Source organism: Anser cygnoides, chromosome 2 (assembly GCF_040182565.1).
Source record: "Anser cygnoides isolate HZ-2024a breed goose chromosome 2, Taihu_goose_T2T_genome, whole genome shotgun sequence".
Lineage (NCBI taxonomy): Eukaryota > Metazoa > Chordata > Aves > Anseriformes > Anatidae > Anser > Anser cygnoides.
Window position 1 is genome coordinate 39,179,339 of NC_089874.1, and position 20,557 is coordinate 39,199,895.

General features: G+C 33.3%; 1 protein-coding gene across 1 annotated transcript in view; it reads left to right on the forward strand.

Annotated features, from left to right (window-relative positions):
- KCNH8 (potassium voltage-gated channel subfamily H member 8) overlaps positions 1-20,557 on the forward strand; it is a 191,294-nt gene that overhangs the window by 93,924 nt on the left and 76,813 nt on the right. The window lies entirely within an intron of this gene.

Below are 20,557 nucleotides of genomic sequence, written 5' to 3' on the forward strand. Positions count from 1 at the left end.
CTTTAAAGTTTTTATTTCAATGGTCTGTTTAATATTTATAACTTCAATGAATTACAGGGAAAACAAAGTGAAGTCTAATAGCAAATGAATTATAGCTAAGGTTTTTCTTTTCTTGTATTACATTTTATTCCTTTCTTTACATATATAGAAAAGAATCACTGGCCAGGGTCACACAGAGGCTTTTTTCTCAACGTTTTTATTGTTGTAACATCACTGTCTGCAGTCACACTGACCATCAGATCTTTTGATAATATGCATGTGAAGTTATTTTAAATAAATAAGCAAAGTTGAGTATGTGTTTCTCGAATGTGAAAAGACTTAAGACAGGTTCTAACAGAGAAAGAAAATGAATAAAAGAATAAAATCACCCTAAGATTTTAAAATTCTTTTCAATTTTACTTTTCTATCTTTTTCCTGAAAACAAAAAAAAGTAATTATTCATTCATTAAAATCAATGTTATGTCCTCTCTAGGAGAATGAAAGACTGGAACTCCTTAAACGCTAAGGAACAACTCTATATGTCTATAGTTTAACAGGAGATTTTCTTACAAAATAAAATATTAAACAAAAAAAAAGAAAACTTTATTCCATCATTTTGATATGGTTACTGTAGACAATAAAACTAGCTTCCCTGCTACTGGTGGAATATGCAGCTTGCATGATAGGTATTTATATTTCCTCCTTTGGACATTGATTTGCCAGTGTGTTTAAGGTGTAATCTTCCTCTTTTATACTTACTATGACATCTCATCTGGCTCTCAATCTCGCAAGTGATTCATATTGAATGGTACTGAGGCATTGCAGTAAGAAATCTGTGTTCTGCAATGCAGATAATAGAGGATAATTTTTTTTTCCTGTATGAAAGCAGCAAGGTCATGACTCTAGTCAGTCATAAGTGACTCCATTTTAAGGAATACAAAATGAATTCCACTTGATCTACCTGGGAGTCTTTCTGTGTTTATGAAAACAGTAGACTCAAAGTTAAGATACTTTGATAATGGTTGTATCCTTCACCTCACACAGGTGTAGATAACTGGCTTGTGTTATGAATGTCTTTATTAGAATCTGAGCACAAGAGAGCTGGGACTATCTGATTTATCTGCTGTAGTTTTCATTTGTAGCAAGACAGATGGCATATTGCTCAGTGCTACTTTTCTGTTTATATCCTTTACTGGAAACACAGAATTCTTATACTAGTATAAGTCAAAAGCAATGGTATTTCTATGACCAATAGAGTAACTGGGTAAAAATCATCATCATAATAATAAAAGCAAGATTCCCTGTCAATTTTGCTTGATATTTTCTGGTTAGATCTTTAGCTCTATCATCCAGGAAATAAAACTGTGGATTGAAGCAAATATATTCAAAGAAAATTGTTTAAAATCTTAGAGAATACTTCTTTACATAGTTAATATTACTGATAACCACAAATACTGAACTGTAACATACCATTTTTCTCCCCCAGTTTCATTAACAGCTTGATTTTTCCCAAATTAATTGCGTCTCAACTTTTTTTCTGTTTTTAATTTGTGGCTCTGGGGAAAGGTTTATAGAGCATTTTCAGGACAATCGCATGCTGCATATAAATCTCTGCACTAAATTTAAAGAAAAATAGTATGTTTATAGTCACCTCTTAATGGTCCCTTGTCCATTAAAATGTTGGATGAATGTCTCAGAACATGTGTTACCATAATGAAAATAGTAAAACTGACAACATGCATAAAATTAAGCATAAGTTTGAGGGCACTGTTACACTGGGGCTCTGCCAAGCACCTCTTTGATGAGTGATCTGTGCACTCTGAGAAAAGCCAGTGAGAAGTGCTGAGCAAAATTCTTTTTATGATGCTACCATCTCAGTCAGACAATGGGAATCTCTGCTTTAGATGGGGCCTTCAGCTGTTTTACAGTCCTGTGATCATGGCTTGAGGAAAAAGAGTCTACCTACTTTGATTTCATTCAGATTTCGCAGAACATGGAATAATATTCCTTTTATGCACATAAATTGCATAAACTCTTATTTGGATTTACAATGTCTTACTTTTTTGCTGTGTTATCAAAGGGAGCAGAGTCATGTCTATAAAAAGGAGAGATGTTGTCTACACATCAGTTCAAGTGAAGTGATAAGTTTTCCTTTATGCAGAAGAGTTTTTATGAATATACTGGCTAAAAAAACTTTTTCTTTTTTTTTTTTCAATTTACAATTCAGTATGTGCTTAAGCATGATAAAATACATATGGAAGTATTCACCTTAGTTGGGGTATTTATGAGTATTAATCTGAATTAAACTATTTATGAGAAAAGAACATATCTAGCTAGAGTTTTAACTGATTTAACCTTTGAAGATGTCTAAAATACAAACAGAAGATTAATAATAATAACCCATTTTATGATATCTTTGAAGAAGATGCTGGTGACAGAAAGTAATTAAGGCTTCTCAAGTTAAAATTATTAAGTTAAAATAAAGTTAAAATTATTTTTTGCTTTTGATGCAATGTTTAAATGTACGTGTAGATCTCTTTCCCGTTGTAATGTTAGCAATCCTTCTTTAACATTCTCCTGTAAATAGATCTTTTGCTTCCTCTATCCAATGATAATTTAAAACTGGTTTATTTTAGAACTCATTGACTGCTTTATGTATCTTAAAATCATAAAGAGGTGGAAAGAAAACCTTTTTAAGATTAGTGTTTTAAGCAAACAAATTAATTATCTTGGCGTTTCATTTGGTGAGTGAGATTGCCTGCTTTATGACACTATGTTAACGTTTCTGTCCTATCCCTTAATTTGCATAAGCAGTAGCTGGGTACTTCATTTGTAGATTACGTATGCCTAGGGCCTGGACAGATGAAATATCAATATGTCCAAGAAGCATAATATATTTTTGTTAGTTTTCATTAATATTTGTAAAATAATATTTTCTGACTTTTTGACAGAAAAAAAAAAAAAAGCTGGAAGAATCTCTTTCCCATTTCATTCCATTTTATTAGTAATACCTTCCTGTTTGCATAACATTTACCCCTCTGTATATATATAGTGCTTTTCTTCCTATTTCATTCCAGCTCTCAGATATTGCCTTATTTATTTTTAAAACATTTTGAACACCTAAATCAAAGAAAGTAACATTACCAAAAGATTATCAGTATTTTGTTGCTATGTGCTCAGATTCATTACCACACAGGACTATTTGAATAGGATATCTTCAACAGGAGTGAAGTTCAATGCAATTGTTCATGTATATGTTTTCAGGCTAATTGTAATACTTTATTTGCTAGATAAGATGAGAGGTGTCTGAGTATCTTGTCTCCTAAGGTGGCCAGGAACAACTGTACAGAGAAAAGCTAGAAAAATAAGAAACCTTTCACTTTTAATTTCAGTTTTCTATTTTTGGACTCCATTAGTTTCTGATGGAAGATAGAAGAAACTGGCTACTAGTTATAGGTATAAAATTATGCTATCTATAACAATAATGGCAACAGTCATTTTAAATTATTTTCCCCAAAGTATTGTTTTGCCTACCTTAGGGAAAAAAAAAAGAAAAAAAAAAAAAAGACAACTTACTCCTTCCCCCTCAAGTATAAAGAATTTCTCCATAGTTTATGATTTCAAGAGAGAAAATGAATCATGGTTACTAAGATTCTCTTTGTATATCTCTCTCTGTCTTGTTAAATACTGTTTAACAGTGTGTTGTTTTTTTTTCAATAATTTCAGCTTTTAACAGCAGCATGTTTAGAAGCCATAGTGCTGCAATTTTTGTTGCATGATACTGAAAATTAGAGACGTCTCCCATCATTGTCTATCACAAATCTAAATTACTCAGAAGCAACAGATATCAAGTAATCCCAAAAGTGTCTTAAATTATATGAAGCCTTTGAATCTTCAGAATTTATAAATTTAAAAATATGGTATAAAACCAGTATAAATTTGTATCAATATTTGTGACTTACACAGTTGTTCAAGTATGCATAATATTGTATTGAAAATTATATATATATCAAGAAAAAAATGTTGGAATCAGATGAGATACTATTAAATGTTATAGATTTTTTTAGGTTTCTTTAAATTAGCAAATTTATTTTCCTTTTTCTCCTCATGTCCTTTTTTCATTATTATGGCTATCATTTCATATCTTTGCAAGTGTACAGAAGGACATGTAAAACAATTTTTGTGCCTAGAGAAATTAAAATCTAATAAGAGGTCTTGTACATTTTGAAAGGAAATGGTAGTGGAACAATATTTTAGAAATTTTACCTTCAGACCCTAGTAAACAAAATATTAGGTAGATGCCAAGACATTGGTTTGAATTTATATCTGAGCATCAAATGGTATTATCCATGAATACATATGGACAAAACTTGAAAAAGGATAGAATATCACTGATGTACCTAACATTAGGGAGGCAAGGACCTAATGCACTTTTCATGAACTATGAGTTGCCTGGAAGTGTGAATAAACATTAAACAATATTTATGTTGAAAAAAGTAATACATTTCTTAAAGATTCTCACTCAGTGTGACAAATTAAAGTTTGCAAGACCATTGTATTGTTAGAAATGTTTCCAGTAACCTTCCCTACATATCCTTCTAAAGAGGACAGCTGCTCTTCTGCATGTAAAATGCCATTTCCGTGCACAAAAACATCCAGCTGTACATAAAGGAGACAAGCATAAGCCACAATAATTTAGAAGTGATAATTTCCATGGAAACATTTCTGTATATCAAGGTAGATACATTATATGATAATGGAGGCACCCTGAAAATTTGACTTGAATTGGCTCTGCTGACTCTTTCTCATCTGAGGTGTGATCTCATAGCTACACATTGATTTTGTGAAGGAATACCTAGAACAAAGCAAGTGGCTTATGCAAAAACACATTTAAGATCATGGGATCATCATGAGTACAGGCTGAAATATGAGGCATTTACTCTCCTTCTTACTCTCTCCCCTTACAATTCTGGGGAGAGCTCTGTAGGCAGCTTATAGCTGGACAAGATATACTGCATTTATGCTTCTGAAAAATATAGTCAGTGTGCCATTTATCACCTGTCCTAAACGAATATATTCACATTATTTTTCTTTCCTCCTTCCTGTTTCACAATGAGACTTGTAACATCAGAGTGACAGGCTTCTTAGAACTTAGTAGAGAACTACAACAGGTTCTTCATTCTTTTATTATTATTATTATTATTATTATTATTATTTTGTCATCTATACTGTGGTGTCATTGTAAAACAAACAAAAAACAACTGTGACAAATTATTGTTTCAGCTATAGTCAACACGCACATTATGAAGTGCTGTAGTAACAATTTTGTAAGTAATTTTCATTCTGCTGTTGCCTTTCATAAGGTTTGCAAAAAGCCTGTTAATATTACCCTGTCATATATTGTATGACTGACTTGCGTTAATGCTACAATCAGATAAAGTTTGCATTTAGGTTTGTTATCATATAACACGATGATAAAACAACACTGTAGATTAAACTCAAGGTTAAAGTCTTAATTAACTACCCAGGTCATTTCCAAGAAATGGTTAGGTGATTAGTAGTTAACCATATTTCTATTATCTTGCCTGTGGCCTTTTTTTTTTTTAATGTTTTATGGATAACATCCTATGTGAACTGTTATCTAGCTGCATGGAGGTATTTCTGAGAGAAATATTTCCAGTTTCCCTCTTCTGATCATTTAAAAACTAAAGAAAATTTTAAATGGGCAAAGCAGTTGTCACATTGCCCAATGAATGTTTTATTTGTTCCATCTTTTCATTGTTGTCTGCAGCATTTCTGTAAAGAGAACTGTTGTGATAGTTTTGGATAGGATAGAGTTATTTTTATTCATAGTATTTTGTATGGTGCTATGTTTTGGATTTGTGATGAAAACTTAGATAACACATCAATGATTTAGTTACTGATGAGCAGTGCTTACAATGAGTCAAGAACTTTTCAGCTTCTTATGCTGTCATGCTAGTGAGGATGCTGGGGGTGCACAGGAAGCTGGGAAGGGACACAGCTAGGACAGCTGACCCAAACTGATCAAAGGGTTATTCTGTACCCCACGTCATCATGCTCAGCAAGAAAAATTGGGGGGGAGGGGGCATGGTTGCCGTTGCTCAGCATCTACCCTATTATCAGTCATCTGGTAATAAGCAATTGTGTTTTGAATCACTGTTTTTTTCCTTGGTTTTGTTATTCTTTGCCTTCCCTCCCCTCTCCTTCACCCTCCTTTTAAGTTATTAAACTGTCTTTATCTCAGCCCACAAGTTTTCAATTTTTGACCATTTGATTCTCTTCCCTATCCCATGGGAAGTGGGGGAAGAGAATGGGTGTTTGTGTGATGCTTAGCTGCCTACCAGGGTTAAACCACAGCAACTGTTTTTCTGAAGTGCCTCGCAACTAAATATAGTTGCTTCACACACATTGAATTTAGTGAAAAGTTAAGTCATATGATCGATGTTCTTTTATTCCTTGAAGTTGCTTCTTTCTACCATATTTCTTTAAGTCCTATTAAGAAAATTGCCCATGTAGAAACTTTTGCACTTCAGCAATCACAAATACAAGCTTTTTTAAAAGCAGAGCTAGCAGGACATATTTCAGATATATTTTTAATTCTTTGTTTTTATTTCAAGTCTCCAAATTCTGTATCTTCCTTGGGAAAAAAAAAAAAGAAAAAAAAAAGAAAAAAAAAGAAAAAAAAAGAAAAAAAAAAGAAAAAAAAAGAAAAAAAAAGTCAGTATAGTATATTTCAGTTACTCAGTGTGTTCATGGATTGAGTCTGTTTTTAAAGGCAGAGTATAGTTTGTTTATAATAAATAAATAAATAAATACATAAAAGTCTTTCCAAGTCCAAGTTCCAATATCAGCTACTGTAAAAGTGAGATTACATAATCTCTGTTAAACATCCTCATAGTTAAGGAGACCAACTTAAAAAGGTAAACTCAAAGGACTAAAAATCAAGGAAGGAGATAAAGGAGTATGACTCCTTTTATTATTTAAGTCTGTGGTCTTCCTATCTGTTTCATGATATTGGGATTTGAGCTCATGGTCTCTTAGTATGGTAAAACATTGCCATTAAAACCCCCATTTTAATTTTTGTGTGCCTACCATTCTGTATGCCTACAGCATGCCTCCAGTAACGAGTACAGCAGCCTGTAACTGTGGTGTTGGATTGAACATACCATGGCAAAGCATTGGTATATATTGGTATATACACTGTCTATACATTGTACTCCTGAAGGGAATGGCTTTTGTTTCCACAGTATCCATTCAAAGCACTAATGCTTTCAGATTTTTGTGTTAATGGATAATTTACCTAAGTAAAACAGTATTTCCACTTGGTCATGACCTCAGTATCCCATTGCCTTCTGTTGCAAGAACAAGTAGTGAGGAAGAGCAGATCAGTGTGTAAGATACAGATGGTTTGGGTTTTGGGAACCAGTTCTTGCCAGAGAACAGATCTTGATCCATTAAAATTAGTAAACATTTTGTCAGTTTGTCAGACTGTACTGGAGCAAGGTTGAAAACATATGTCAGAATACTGCCTCAGAGCAGGGAATATGTCACTCCTCGTGTGCTGTACAGTGATCAGCATTTTGGTGTCCCATAGTGAATAAACTCCTTTTGTAGGAGAAATTTGACTAGTAAAACAGCTTACTATATTCAGTGATGAGTTTAATACAGCAAAACCTGTTAATTGTATCAATTCCACATTAGCAGAAGCTTTTTTTTTTTTTCAGAAGTCAATTATAGTACATGAATGTGATTTCCCTGTGATGAGCATTTTGAGAATTTGTAGCTCTAAACTATGCTCCAATATTCATCTTAACAATAGCTGTCCAACTAAATCCATGAAACCTCTAAAAAAGATCTTTGAGTAGAGGTGTAACATGTGCCTGATAAAGTTTTCATCCTCTGTGAATGCCCACACAAACTTGACTGACCTGCTTCCTAAATAGTCTGGAGTGCTAATTACCAGGAGAAAACTTTACTGGGGGCTGCATGCAAAGAGAAGTAGGAGGAAGAGGTATAATCGTTAGCGATATTTTGCCATTTTAAATGTACTGTTGCTTAAGGACTAAATCTAACCTTTTTATGTAATTTTATTTAATGATTATGCTCCTCAATGTGGTATGATGTTGACTTTTGATATTACTCTTCAGATTAAAAATCCATTGAAACCTACTGTTTGTATCTTGGGATACTTAATTTCTTTAATTTCTAGCAGTGTAAAAATTAGGGTGGCTTCTTCCTTAGCATTGTAACATATGTCATCACAATACAGCTGAGATTTCAGTTTTGTATAGTTTTATATGACCTTTCAGTTCATAAAGATTCTCCTAAGAAAGAAAAATATGACCATCTTGTTCAATCTTGAATATAAGGTATTAATTTCATCCAGGTATTAACTCCAATACATTATGTTTTTTGGCTAAGTCATGTTTTCCTGATACCATCTGCTCTTGTTCAAAGACCTCGGAGGAAAGAGAATCCACAACTTATCTATGACATGGCTTTCTTTTCTCTTTTTTTTTTCTTTTTTATTTTTAATTATTTGTAGTTTTCTTTTTCATTAATCTGCAGAATTGACATTTTGCTAAACCTTTAGGATTGCTGTTTTAAAATGTTTCTACCCTCTGACTCTTAGGTAGGATACATTGGATGGTAATTTAGCATCTGATATGATAAAAGCATATTTTGCTGCTCCATTCTAAAATTAGATAAATTAGAAAATAAGTATTTGTTGAATATATCTGTTTTTTCTGCAAAATTATTAACAGTCTCTCTCTTGATCGGATAGCACTAATATAGTGGAACTGAAGTTCAATCGTGTGTACCAATGATTTATTTCTCTTTCCCCAAAATGTCTAGATTTTCATGTAAAGATTTCTGTATTTTATGTTGATTTTTAGTTAGTATATGTTCCGCTCTTGCTATAACTTCCTTAAAAAATAAATAAATTAAATATAATAATTATTAATAATAATAATAATAATAATTCAGCAGCTACAGTGGGTTGTTTTAAAGACATTATTTTTGGGAGCGCATCACAGAATCGTAGAATCACAGAATAGTTGAGGTTGGATTGGAAGGGACCTCCAAGGATCATCTAATCCAACCCTGCTCAAGCAGGGTCACCTAGAGCATGTTACACAGGATCGCATCCAGACAGGTTTTGAATAGCTCCAAAGAATAACTTCACAACCTCTCTGAGCAGCCTGTTCCAATGCTCTGTCACCCAAAACGTAAAGTAGTTCTTCCTCATATAGTGATGAAACCTCCTGTTGTTCAATTTATACCCATTACCCCTTGTTTTATCACTGGCCACCACCCAGAAGAGTTTGGCCCCATCTTCTTTACATTGTCCCCTCAGGTATTTGTAGAGGTATCTATGTTTACTATTTAATCCCTGTATTTTTTTTTTCTCATAAATTTTACTTGACTTCATAGTAGCCTGGATTTCTAAGCGTCAGGTGTAAAATAAACATTATTTTCCTCTCCTACATAAAAAATATTATCTCCCTCAGATTAACCTCTTAGCACCTAAAAGAAAATTGTCAAACTAATTGTGGTAATAAATGTTTGAAGGAACATTATAAGATGAAAGATTACTCTTTCATTTGAATAAATTGAAACTAGCAAATTAACTAGGAATATTTAGTTTTACAAAAGCAGTAGAAAAGAAAAAAAGTAGAGTTTATACAGGAACAAATAAATTGTTCTTAATCAATATAGCACTAATATTTCCTGGAACCTTCCCTGAAAACTCTCTGGCCAGATTCTGATACCATATATACTTAAATAACATCGGGTCAAATAATCAGATAGATCAAAGATCTTGGGCTTTGGGGAATGTATAGCTAGCTAAAAACAATCAATATAAAATCACATAAAGGAATATGAGAAAAAAATAAAAGAAATAAGGAAAGAGCCATTTGTAACATCTAGGAGAGAGAGGAGGTGTAGGAAACTGTCTACTCTGAAAATCAATGGGGTTAATATGCCTAAATTATCTAGGTCTCAAGCACAGGATTGAATTACTGTAGTCTAATGAGAATTCATGCATCACCCAGTTCCCTGGTTACTGTTTATATGTATCCTACTTGCCCTAAAGTGCAGAATTTTTCAATTTCAGTTATTTCACAGTAAAAGAGAGGTAAAATGAGTTATATTGCCTAGAATTTGCTGCAATCAAAAAGTGTGCCACAGGCAGTTATTGAATCAGCTGACTAATCCTAAATTGTTATTCTGCTGTTATGATCATATGTCTAATCCCAGCAGGATTTATTTTAAAATATAAAGCTTAAAGAGAAAACAAGTAATGTGGGCACAGGAAAATCAGCTGGTTCAGGTAAAATAATCCTGTTTATGGGTGAAGAGATTCATCTGGCCTGAAAATAAAGTTTTACTATTGGATTATCTATATTTTATTTTATTTTATTGTATTTTTTAGATTAGATCATTTTAGATTTTTTAGGGATTAGAAATTGAGATTATACAAAACATATTTTAGAATTTCACTTCTGAAGTTGGAAAAGAGGAATTATTCTGGAAAACATCTTAAGGATTAATAAAATAGTTCTGTGAATATTATTTTATAGTTTTCACTTTTTTATATCATTTAGGATTGCAACCTGCATTATGCATTAAGTAGAACCTCTGCTTTCGTGTAGTCTTTTTTCGTTTTGTTGAGTACCATTCCGTGTGATTCTGTGTGTGATTCTATGTGATTCTGTACCAGTTTAAACTAGTATTTTTACACCAAAGACTAAGTAGGAATGTGTGAATGTGATTGCAAAAGAAATCTGGAAAGGGACAGGATGGTAAATCTTTAATTCAAGAACAGTCACCAAATGGTTCTGCCACCTTAATGACTTGCTTCAAGTTCCCAGCAAATGTATGCCCAAATATGAAATACATTGTCATTTCATAGGAACTGAGCATTGCTGCATGAGCATGGACTTTCATGACTGCAGAATGAAATTCTTTACAAAAATATGGTCACTAACAGGAGAGTAAAGGCCATTAAAGCCTTCAAATAAGGAAAGATATAAGTTAAAGCTTTTCAGTTAGATCACTGTATTGGCTTTAGAAATTTTGAATGAAAGTATTACAAAAGCATGTAGTCATGATGACTGCAAATTTGGAAGACAGTACAATAATGCTGTTTCATCTTTCTGCTGTTTCATCTTTCATTTACTGCTGTAGATACAGTGTGAGAATTTAATTGGAAGAAAATATAAATAGGAATGGTAGCTGCATGTGAATTAACATTTTTGAATGTTGGTACATGGGGTGAGGGTGGGGGGGAGGAGGAGAGGGGAAGGAAGTATGTTTGGGCACATCTTGCCCGTAGTGGAAATAGTAGGCTATGAGAATCCATCCAGACTGAGCTAGTTAGGGATCCAACCAGAAGATAAATCAAGGTCAAGGTTTATGTTTGGGGTTGATCATACCAAAACTATACAAAAGGTTTTGTGAGATTTGTCAACCACTGGTTATCTTCTCTGTATGCATCTTACAGATTTAGTGGCTAACAGGATTTCCGGTTTACCTTGTGTGGGGTTGGTCGAGGAAGGTGAGCAGTCTGCAGGCTAGAACAAAGCAGGAGCAGGGCTGGAAAAGAGGAAAGGAGCTGAATAAACTGGCACTTGTGTTCAGTGGGTGTGAGGGGAAGAACTTCTGTTGTTGGACGCAAGAACGGAGCAGTGGTAGAGGATATATGAGAAAGCAGCAGGCACGTGAAAAGAGACTGACGAGATGGGGAGGCAAGAGATTTGGCTAAGGAGCCTAAGCAGAGCAGTCTTTCTTTGGGTTATTGGCCATTGTTTTGCCGTTAAATTTTTCTTAATATGAAGTGGTTCTGCATAACTTGAGGGTGGAAATTAGAGCTGAAATAACTGAAAAATCTCTATTTATATATTCAGAGATGAGGCAGTGGGGTGATACGACTGATTGTTCAAAACCCATTTAAATTGGCAGTCTCGTGTTGTCCCTGTGGAGTGCTGCCAGGCCAAGTTCACATTTGTGTTTGATAGCAGTACAGTGACTTGCTGCTTTATGGACTGAAGCACTTTGTTTGTGTTAAGCTCACCAGCTCATCCACACAACAGCAATTGGTGCAGAAGCCAAAGTCTGCAACACAGGTCAGGATTGACTTAAAGAGTGTAGGTGTTTGTTTAACAAAGCACATGTATCTATTCTAAAACAAAGCAAAAATATGTGGAAGAAAAAGGCATCATTTAGTTTAAACATGACTTAAAGGACATTCTTAAAGTCAAAAGGACAGTCTAGAGTCTATCTTGAGATTTCATTTGTGAGAACTCTAGCTTTCTTGTAACTGAAATTGAATTATATAACTTGAAATAAGAACCCATCCGTTTTCCTGATGAAGAAAAGAATAGAGAGGCTTCATCCTTTCTTCCCTCCTTACATCAAATATTTTAATATACAGATGTTTCATGTATTCAGAAGTTGTAACACAGTGAGTCAACCAATTATGATATTATTTGATGTCATTTCTGCTTTAGTTTTAGGTAACTTTTTAATGGTATTACCCATGTCAGTGACATTATTTATGTCCCTTGTTCTGTTTTCCTTAGCACGTGGCATGATCTATGTTGCATCCAACATCATTTAAAATGATGCTTTTTCCAACTTAAATGGAAAAATTTGGTGAGGTTACTTTGCTTCAGAAGTATATTTTTTTATACAGTAATAATACTTATTATATGATTTATTCATTGCTCTCAGAATCCTGAGAACTGATGAAATGGAAAAGGGATTATAGTAGTTGTTCCAGTCTGAAACTAACACGTCAAATACAACCTTAAGTATGAAGCATGTACAGGCTGAATTTGGCTGTTACAGCATATTTAATGATAATATATTAAAACATACCTCATATAGAAAAGTTTTGAGACACTTACTGTCCAAAAGATATTACAGTCACTTCATGTATGCTTTAACAACCAACTCAGAGATTAAATGTCCCTCTTGCCTGGTTTACTGCTGTAATCTTCTGTAAGATTTGTGTCCTTCCTCCTTTAGAAAAAAAAAAAAAAAAGCTTAAAGCCCACCTCATCTTAGGGCCTTTGGAACACCACTTCAGAACTTCCAGCGCTGAAGAGAACTATTTTGATGATGTGAAGTCACCTGGAATCTCTGAGGCTTTACATTGTTGATGCTTGTTTTGAATTTCACGCTGTGCTTTGATAGGTTAATGGCATCTGTAGGTGGAAGCTAGTGCACAGTAAGCTTCACAATAAAGTTATAACATATAAAATATTCCATGAGTATTCTCAGAATAGATTATTTTACAATTTGTTGATATTTATTACTTGTTGTCTCAATTTGCCTACCATTCTCATTGATCAAAGTTTTAATGATGAGAAAACATTTATTTAAAAAAGTAAAAAATTTTCACCTTCCACTCTTTAAACAGCAATCCCCAAAAGGCTGCAGAACATATAATTCCTAAAAATAATAACACCTTCCAGAATAAATACTCCTTTCTAAATTTGTGTTAAAGATTTTGTTGTGCTTTTATATATCCTTTTTTTTTGGCTTAGGAGCACTTCCCCTCACCCTTCAGCTTTCTTGGTAATAGTTAAGCTGTAAATAATGTTGCCCAGACAAAGAAGCTGTTTACACCTAAGTGCAGCTCAGAAAACTGACAAGAAATGAAAGATCACACTCACCTACCTTCTTCTGTATTTTTATCTAATGACTTGGATGTTGAAAGAAGCGCTTACCATTTTCTATTTGATTTTTTTATACATAAAAATTATCTGTGATTGTTGTGCTAAATTGCTTTGAAAAGAAGGCAGAAAGGGGTGCTGTGCAGAAAACCCTCTAATCTCTTCAGTCTTGAACAGTGAATTCCATATGTGAATTGATAAGCCTTTGGTGTACTGGATGGCTTAGGGGAGTTTAAAGCAAGCATTTATCTCCTTCTCTTTTAAAGCTTTAGTTGCCTCAAAAATACTAATGTGCAATAAGTAAGCAAATCCTTTTCTTTAACCTTGATAACTACACACTGGAGGTTTTTGAGACAAACAAGAAGGAGAAGTTTTACCACTTTTATGGGTTTCATGACACCAGTTGGAGAAAGTGCAGTATTTCTGTCTGTTGTGTTTTCCAAAACAGTAACCTGCATTGGGCTTTTTTTTTTTTTTTTTTTCTGTTGAGGAATACTTTAACTCATGAAACAAACATCTTTATCTTTGTTTCTTACCTATATCAAGCAAATCTGCATGAAGTAGTCATGCACATTGTTGGTGCTACTATGCTGATTTGTGAATGTGAATAATATGCAACTAACTCTACTGAGCACCTGTGGAGTTGAGTGAATCCTCTTGTGTATTATGAACCATATGAAACCATGCTAATTTCACATTTTAATACAACAGGTGGTTTCAAAACATTTTTCTAGCTTTATGAGTGCAAGGCCAGGATAAATTTTTTCTCTCTCTGATTTTATTTATATTTTCTGTTTAGTATGAGGATTTTGTTGAATCCAAACACTGTTTCTTAAAACTTAATTATAGACTGAAAGATCTTGGTCCATGGAACTAGATAGTCTTATGTATGTGTCTAAGTCACTGTGTTAAGACTCTGCACTATGTCTTGAAAATTTTAAAGTGCCAACAGAGTTCCAAAACAATAAAAACTTCACTGAACATTTTATTATTTTAGGAGACTCACCTCTAATAAGTAGAAGTGAGGAATGGGAGAGATCAAACTGTCAGAAATATAGTTTGACCTGTTACAAACAGTGTATAGGTTAACTAGTTAGTGTATGTCAGGTGATCTTAGCAAACAGTCTAGCCTCAAATTAAGGAAGACAGCATAAAATATTTCTGTCAGTGAAATATGGGAAGTAATTATCTTCCAGACCCAGATCTGGCAGTGGAACTGGGCAATGGATCAAAACACATGATAAAGAAATCTTTTTTCTGATACCTTAAAGGAATGATCTAGTGTGATCCTGTCTCTGTGCTAAGTCTCTGCCTGTCTCTTCTCTTTACCCTCAGTAATGCAGTAATGGGGAAAAAAGTGCGTGGTGGCTTCTTGCATGTATTGGTAACATGCTCGAAGATATGAACTTACTTTGTGCAGTCTTAGTGTAGGCTACATAAAGAACATGTAGAGAAAGTCCAAATACCTCTTTTTTCCCAAAAAAGTTATGAAGAGAAAGAGATCTTCCATTTTCTTATGGAAAGAAAAAGTAACTCAATGCTGCAAAAGCTAATAATGAAAATCAGACACGCCTTTCTTCTCCCTAGCACATCTGCATACATGTATACATCCATCTCATGTGCCTAAGTTACATGAGTACATAAGCATTTCATACATGAATGTAACAATATATTTAGTATGATGCCGTGTTTGTTTTACATTGTTAGGGCATTTAACTTGAATCCAACTGATCCAAGTTCATCACATCATTTACTTGGCCATGTTTAATTTCCAAAATGAATACATGAATTTAACTGATGTATTAGTGTATCCAGTATATTCTATTTTGACTAATTTGTCTATCAATGTGTAAAATCGTGCAAAGGTCAGTTCTTCTGTCTGTATTTTGGAGCAGAGTAAACCAACAATTGAGTTTATAACATGAAGTAAAGTGAAGTCCAGATAGTTTCTGTAATTCTCTTTCTCTCTTCTTCTATAGATACCTTTTCTGTCTTGGATTTTAAATGTATTTTGCCTATGACATAGTGATATTTGGCTGATTTTATGTTTGGATTTGTCTTGGTACACAGTCATCCATCTTTTCTATTAAAAACTATCATAACATTGAAAACTTAATCATCCAAGATAAATCGTCTAGAAACTGTTTTGTTTATAAACAAACCCATAGTAACATCATTTTAAAACTGAGCAGCAAACCAGGTTTGGCTTTTGTTTTATGTGTTTAATATTCTGGATAATGCAAATCTTCAAATTACAATTATACAGGATGAAATAAATTGAGTTATAACCTCAGTGCGTATAAGTGTGCTGCAGAAAACAACTAGCTGGATAATTTGTCAAGAAGACATTTTTCTTAGTAAGAGACAGTGATGATTTCATGTCATTCATTAACTTATGGCATCAGTTATACTTTTATGTGTATTATTATTGCTACACGTTTAACATATGCAAGAAGGATCTGCTCCCTCAATTTTTTTGCAATTAGCAAACCTATTGACTTCTGGATTATCACTTTTAGGGTTGCTTTTTGTTTTTCCCCCTGAATTATTAAAATTATCCTGGCAAGTTTCCATTTCCTTAACATTTCTCCAATTTTATGAGGTTGTATTGAAAATTAATACTGGTGACTCAGTTTCAGACTTGTAATTTTGTTAACCGCTGATGTTTCCTGAATTTCAGTTGCATTTTCTGTTTTACTTTGTATCTTACAGCTTTGTGGAGGCTTTTTTGTTTGGTCTATTGATTCGTTGGTTGTCATATGTTTCTTTTTTGTTTTTTAAACTAGCAGGGCTTAATGATTTTCCTTAACAATCTGATTGTTAATTCATGCCTAAAAATTGTTCAAATCATATATATTGATAAAACACTTGAAGCCTTAAAAAAATTCTTTTACACTTCCAAGTTCACATCATAGACTGTCATCTTTTCAAAGTGTACATGTATGATAAGATCATATTTTCCAGGTCCAGATGGTTACTGATTTTTAATCAAAAATAGCTTTTTTTTTTTTTTTACCCCATTTAAATAGATTGTAACGTTAATTTATCCCAAATTCATATAACATTTCTAATCTCATGTTAAGTAATTATTCTTTTAGAGGCTTTTAAGAATCGTATAGTTAAGAATGCTTTTATAGCTGGTATATATCTGCATCTAAAGGTGCCGATGGTGGTGTGTTTATTGTCCTACACAATATGAACATATATTTTTCAGTAACTGCCTCCCTATTTGTAGTCATAAATTGTCCTAGAAAACAAGAATACCTACATTGTTTGTGCCTGTATTTCACTGCCAAAATAGAAGCAAACACATGAAAACTGAAGACAGGATGAAATATATCTGAAAAATAACTTTTGCCATCAACATTAAAGAGCATAAAAACAACACACAAAACAACATATTGTTTTAGAACTGGAACTCTTAACTTTTTTTTATTGTAAAATGGCAAAATATGTGTCAGAAGCGTCCTGTCTTCATGCATGAGCAATATGTATATAAATATATATATATATGTATTTGACAATGAAATTAAGTGTGCGTTTGTCTCACTACATATTGAAAATGAAAATCCAACAGATATTTTATAGTGCTTCTCTGATTCTGTTTTGAAAAAAAAAAATAAAGAAAATTTCTAGGGTGATCAAACTAAAACTCAGTAGTTTGTTTTTTGTTTTTAAGAGTGAGGGTGGTGTTTTTTTCAGTTAAGAGGAAAAAATCACATATACATAATTAAGCATGATGTTTTATAGCAGCTACAAATTTCATCAGATCTTTTTGTGTTTCACAACATTATCTAACAATATAAATGCACAAAATGGATATCTCAAGGCAAATCTGAGCAGAATTAAAAGAGATGATAAAACTGACACTTTAATAACGTTATACCAATATTTGGCAGTGCTTTAGATGAATTCACACCTTTTGCCCCAGAAATATAGAGGCCCTTGTCCCCAGTTCTTCATAGCTTCCATCATCACAATGTCCTAGCAGCACATCACAGCAAACTTGGAGTAAAGCATCTATATAAGTAAGCTAAAGGAAAAAAAAATGATACTGCTGTTCTTAAGATGGATACACAGTCATAGATACTGAGTGATTGCATCTGTTCAAACATGTATAAGAGTTAGTAATTCATTTCAATGTCAGCAATTCCACTATTTTTAAAACAAAGTTTAAGAAACTTGTGAAGTTTGTGGGTGGATGAATTTCAGTTTCAAACTATTTTGAAGAAGAAGAGTGTAAACTCTGTTATAGGACTTCAGCAGTATTTTCTGCATGGGCTGTATGGCTTCTCTGTTCTAGTAACTGTGTTCATAAGGTATGAAAAGGTATTTCACTTTTAATGTTCTTTAAGCATGAAAATGTTCTGAAATAAAATTCTTGAATTGAAAAAAATGCATTAATATATACTAGTAGCAGTTCATGTTCCCTCAATGAGGCAGCATTTTCAATTGAGATTGTTTTATGTTTAGTTAATTTACTCAGTTAAAATGAACCCATTCAGGTACTACTTCTCTTGCTTTCCTTTAAACTAGCTGTCCTCATTATACTTGCAACAATGTAGGAGATTGTCATTTCCAAAGCCAACTTCAGAAGTAATGGCACAGAAAACAAAAACTACAATAAAAATAAAAAGAGAAAACATGGTAAGAAATGAAAAACAATGTCCCTGATGAATGGAAATTTCAAGAAGTAAGAAAAATACCTAAGAATAAGAAGAACAACACAACACAATTGATTTGAAAAAATCTGGCTCATTTAAACTGAGCTGCGTAATATTTAATTATTTCATTTTCAGTGTGTGTGTGTTCTACATAAACACGTGTTTTGTTTTGTTTTTTTTTTGTTTTGTTTTCTTTGTTTGATTTTTAAATAAATCATAGGAAAAAAAGCTTTTAATGCTCATTTTTGCATTTCACTGTCTGAGCAAAGTCTGTTCATTCACGCTTGCTGTTAGTTGTATTTTCACCAAATGAAAATTGCAGGATAAAATTATATCAGAAACTCAGTATTCATTTTCATGTATGTATAACAGGAAGAAATATTTTCAGGCATCATAAACTGCCCAGAAATCCAAGAGTAGATGAAACAACAGTCCTACTACTCCCCATTTCTTAGTTCTAACATGATGTGCAGTGTTTGTTACATTTTTTAATTATGCAGAGATTAATGTAGAGGTATACTTATAGTTTAGGACTTCACAGCTTTCTTTTTTTCAAGAATTCGCTGAATTGGAGCAGGTTTACCTGTGCTGGATTTGTGAGGAAAGGAAATATCTATATCCAAAGATAAAACAAATTTCTTAAATAGACTGAACCAATTAAATACTTACATTCTGTGTTTATTTCCATTTACAAGGCATATATCATCTTCCTATTCCTTCACCTTCACTGGCGGGCAAGAGGCTGGGTTTGGTTTGTAGGTTTTTCCATTTGGCACTTTTACCTCCCCTTCCCCAGAGGCTGTAAGAAACCTGTTTTTGGGGCAACAAACACTTCCCAAACACATGCACAGTCCTTGCTGTGCATAGTGAGGAACCAGCCTTCAGCAACAGCTGCCACCTCTGTGCAAGAGCAGCATGTAGAAGAAGCAGCTGCAGGCATATCTTGTGCATCATCTAACAGACAGAAAGAAATCAATGCTGCCATTGCTGCAAATGGTATAATGAATGCAGTTTCCTCCTTGTAACACTTTATAATATGCTACACAGATTACAAATTACACAGCTGACAAGTCCATTACACACCAAACTAATATCCAAAAAGCTGCCTCAAAGAAAGACCACTGGCTTTTGGGCTGCCAAGACCATCACCTTGAAGTTGTTTGTTTGTTTGTTTTAATTATTATTGTGAGAGAAAAAAAAAAAAAAAAAAAAAAAAAAAAGACAATTACGTTCTGAACATCTTCCTGACACTTGGGATCTTTTTTTTTTTTTTTTTTTTTTTTTTTAATGAGATGGTCTTCAACATGAGGTGTTAGAATTTGCAAGGCAGTGAGCTAGTGATCTTGCTGTAAAACACCAACTTTTATGGTTCACTGCACTTCTTTCTGCCATTGTAAAAGTTATATAAGTAGTGCTCACAAATGTTGGTAGAAACTGGGTCCATAGCTTGAGGACAGATTATAGTCTTCATCTTGTAAGACATGAAAATAATTGAGACTGTTGTCAAGAGCTAAGCTTTTCTTTGAGTGTTAATGTGCTTTGGCAAGACATGTCAAAACTATATCTCGTATTGAGAGGCACTCATCCTGGAACATTAGATAGGAACATGTACAGTGCACAAGCCATGAAGCAATTCATATCACTTTTGTGATCACCATCATAACCCAAAAGCCTTTTTCTTTTTTTTTTCCAAATGGGTTCAGCACTTTTCTATTAAGAAACAAGTGGTTACCCTTGAGAATGACATTATTTATCATCTATGCTGGACAGTTATCACTGAAGGAAAGTTTCAAATTTGCATTTTAATTTAAGTAATTAATGTCTTGTGGTTTTGTTGTTTTCTTGTTTGTTTTTTTTTTGTGTTTTTGTTAGTTTTTTAAATCTTAAAACAGTTATCAATAGGTTTTATGTACAACAATCATATCTTCATTTTTCATAAAAAAAGCTACAGTTGGAAAGTACTGTATATGGTACTGTTTAAAGAAGACTGTATTTATTTTAATTCAAGCTCCCTTTGAAATCAGCAAGTTTTAAATGTTTTGAATATTCTTTTTACTCTTGCAAAGAACGATTTTGTGCATCAATTGATTTAACTCTATGTATATGGATCTCTTACCAGCATATTTTATGGGTTTCTGTTTTAGATTCTGGTCTTTGCTATGCGTAAAATAATACAATCAATGTTGTGGTGGGGATTGCTGTCCCGGA